This window comes from Pinus tabuliformis, chromosome 3_1 (assembly GCF_031772625.1).
Source record: "Pinus tabuliformis cultivar Carrire ecotype Pingquan chromosome 3_1, CPIR1, whole genome shotgun sequence".
Taxonomy (NCBI): domain Eukaryota; kingdom Viridiplantae; phylum Streptophyta; class Pinopsida; order Pinales; family Pinaceae; genus Pinus; species Pinus tabuliformis.
In genome coordinates, this window is record NC_142301.1 from 857,015,642 (window position 1) to 857,018,888 (window position 3,247).

Below are 3,247 nucleotides of genomic sequence, written 5' to 3' on the forward strand. Positions count from 1 at the left end.
ATCTTTTGTCGACGCGTTTCGAACCAACCAGTGTGGTTCATCGTCAGGACAAGTTGAAGAACCAATCTGGCTAAGCTTGCTTAAATAGAGTGTGCAGAGATTCCAACGGCTATAATGCCAACGGCTAATTTTGACCAAAGGTCTTAGTCAAACCACTAATTATATTATTAATATTCTTAGAAACTGCATATAATTTATTATTATTAGCTTATATACTAAGAGAGTTCCTTTGTTAATTTTGAGTATGAATAATATAATATTTATATAATCCATTCTTAAATATAATGGTCATGTATAATCGTTCATATTTAATTAAATAATATCATTCCAATGTTATTTAGTATTAAATTATTATTATTCTAAGAAATTTTGTTACATTGTGTATTAATTTAATAATCAAAAGGTAAACTCTAATATATTATTTTAATTAATTATATCAAAATGGCCCATTCGGAAATAAAAATAATAATTAAATCATCTATATAATTTATAATTCCAATATTATTAAATTAGTATTCTTGTTAAATCTAGTTGAATATCTCGAGGCTTTGGAGTGGTCTGGATGCCATGTCACATTGCCAAAAATCGGTGATGTCAAGATCAATGTAGCATACTTTAGGAGGTTTGACTATAGCAGTGCATCGGTTCGTTTGGTGGCATCTGTGCCTAGCTATCATAAAGGTGTCGAGATGAAAAAGTGGGGGCATATGAAGCTTCGAACAATTTTGCAAGAGCAATGCTTTGGAAACAAATTCCAAGGTTCTCCGCTTGTCTACCAATTTTCTTCTCTTGGATCTTTGGATGAGAAATGGATGATGGAGTTGGCTTCATCAATGAGCTCAGGATCATGAAGAACCTTTAAAGTTGGCAGGCATAACACCTTCACCTAGTGTAAAGTTATCAATCCGCTTAACCATGAATGGGGACACTGGCTCCTCCCTATTCGTCCATGATTCTGGACAGCTCATAGGGAATGAATATTTGCCTATAAATACCTATAATGTCTGAAGAAAGAGGGGTATCCTCTGTCAACCATCTGATACATCAATACCAACTTAATTCGGCCTGCGCGGGAAGACAGCTTGAACTATACTCGAATGGCAGAAGCAGAGGCAGGAATGATTCCAAATACAAATACCACCTGCACTGAGGTCCAGTTCAAGGAAAAATATATACAAACGACTGTCACGGATGATGGTCCCGCTGTAGACAATTGGGTTGGTCAGCAAGATCCCGCAATAGACAACTCGGTTAGTCAGCAAACATGCCAGGAAGCAGGAATAGTAATAGATACAAATCCGACCTACAACTATGGTTTGCTTCAAGGAAAAATCCATACAAACGACAGTTACAAGTGACGGTAGCGTTGTAGAGAATTGGGTTAATCAACAAACAGGGCAGGAAATTGTAGGGTTTGATCTGGAATGGCATCCCAATTTTCAAAAGGGATGGGAGAACGACACTACCTTGCTCCAGCTCTGTACTGACAATGGCTGCTTGATTATTCAGATGTTGTTTCTGAATTTTATTCCGGAAGCCCTGGTTAGGTTTTTGAAAGATCCAGGAGTTAAACTAGTAGGTGTGGGTATTGGGCGTGACGTGGAGAAGCTGATGAGTGATCACGGTTTGGAATGTGGAGGTCAGATTGATCTTGGTGCCTTGGCAGCCGAAACGCTGGAGAGGCGGGAACTCAAGCAGGCTGAGCTTAAGGGTTTGGCTATGTAGGTTCTGGGCTTACGCCTTTCTATGAGCAATTGGGCATGGGAAATTCTACAGTATATGCAGATTCAGTATGCTTGCATCGATGCCTTCGTTTCTCTTGTGATTGGTAAGAAACTCTTGAAGTCTGAAAACTGATGTTGTCTTTTAGGGTTTATTCATAAAGAAACCAGACTTGTTTTCCCCCAATTAAGTGGTTGTGGTAAGGTGCGGGTCCTAAGCATTTGGCAAAATAGATACCCCTACTCACGGCTGTTTAGATGAAGGAGAGCAACTGTTAGCCCTCAGATTTTGAAACTGGCTCCAATACCACGTTTGAGGCTCCCTCCTAGGGTCCTCTATCTAAACTAAATTTCTCTAATTTTAAACACAATAAGATGGGAAATAACTTAATTATATATAAACATTAATTTGATGATAATATATCATTAAAATTTATTTACCACAAAGTAAATAAGTAAGAATTTCATTGCAACCATGTACATAAGTAATCAATAAACGAAGGAATACCTGTTCCAATAGCTTAGTTGAGATGCTCCTGAGCTCCTGACTCTGTTGGGATGCTCCTCTTGACTACCTGACTGAATTTACCTCCCAGCCAACTAGGAAGTATTTCCTAGCCCAGGGAACCTCCACAAGTTCCCTAGCCCTCCGAGCCCAAGTCCAACCAGATGTAGTGTGTCCAAGTTTACCAACACTCCCCAGATCCAATTTTGATCTCCCTCCTCTTTCTCCACAGCCCTCCTCCAAAACAAAATCCTCCAAAACCAAAACCAAGACCAAGGATACCCCCTCTCCTCTCATCATCCTTCCCCTTTTATGCATCTTCCTCCCATCCACCTCAACCACCTATCATTAATGTCATGACTACCCCCTCATCCTTTCATTTGACTTTTCTTACCATATCTTCTCCCAAGTAAATTTGAGAGGACATTTTGGGGATAAGATATGGATATTTAATTTGGAAATTAATTGGGGAAGACCATATCTTCTCCTAAGTAGATTTGAGAGGACATTTTGGGGATAAGATATGGATATTTAATTTGGAAATTAATTGGGGAAGACCATATCTTCTCCCAAGTAGATTTGAGAGGACATTTTGGGGATATGGAATTGGAATAATGGAAGGAGACCATTTCCTTTCCAAAATCAAATTTGAAAAGACAAGTTGGGAATTGAATAATAACAATAATAAAATTTATATCAGTGGAAAAGTTTACATTTTCACAAATGTAGGTATGTACCAATATTTATTGATAATCATAAGTCAATATTTTCAGGTGATTTAAACACTAATAAAATTTGCATGATAAAATTAAGTAGGGCATTACACTCTGTTGGTGTGAGTTGTTTTGCAATGTCTGATGTGTCCAGTAATGGTGGGAAGTATGGTCGAAGGCAGTCCACTTTGAACATCGGGTACAGGCCAAGGAATGGGGGAATTCTAATCTCAAAATCATTGTCTCCCACAGCCTTGGTAATGGTGTAAGGACCATATTAGAGTGGTCTGAGCTTCCGATGGGCTCCG

General features: G+C 38.5%; 1 pseudogene; it reads left to right on the forward strand.

Annotated features, from left to right (window-relative positions):
* Positions 1-1,097: 1,097 nt before the first annotated feature.
* LOC149190272 (3'-5' exonuclease-like) lies at positions 1,098-1,857 on the forward strand (annotated as a pseudogene).
* Positions 1,858-3,247: the final 1,390 nt, after the last annotated feature.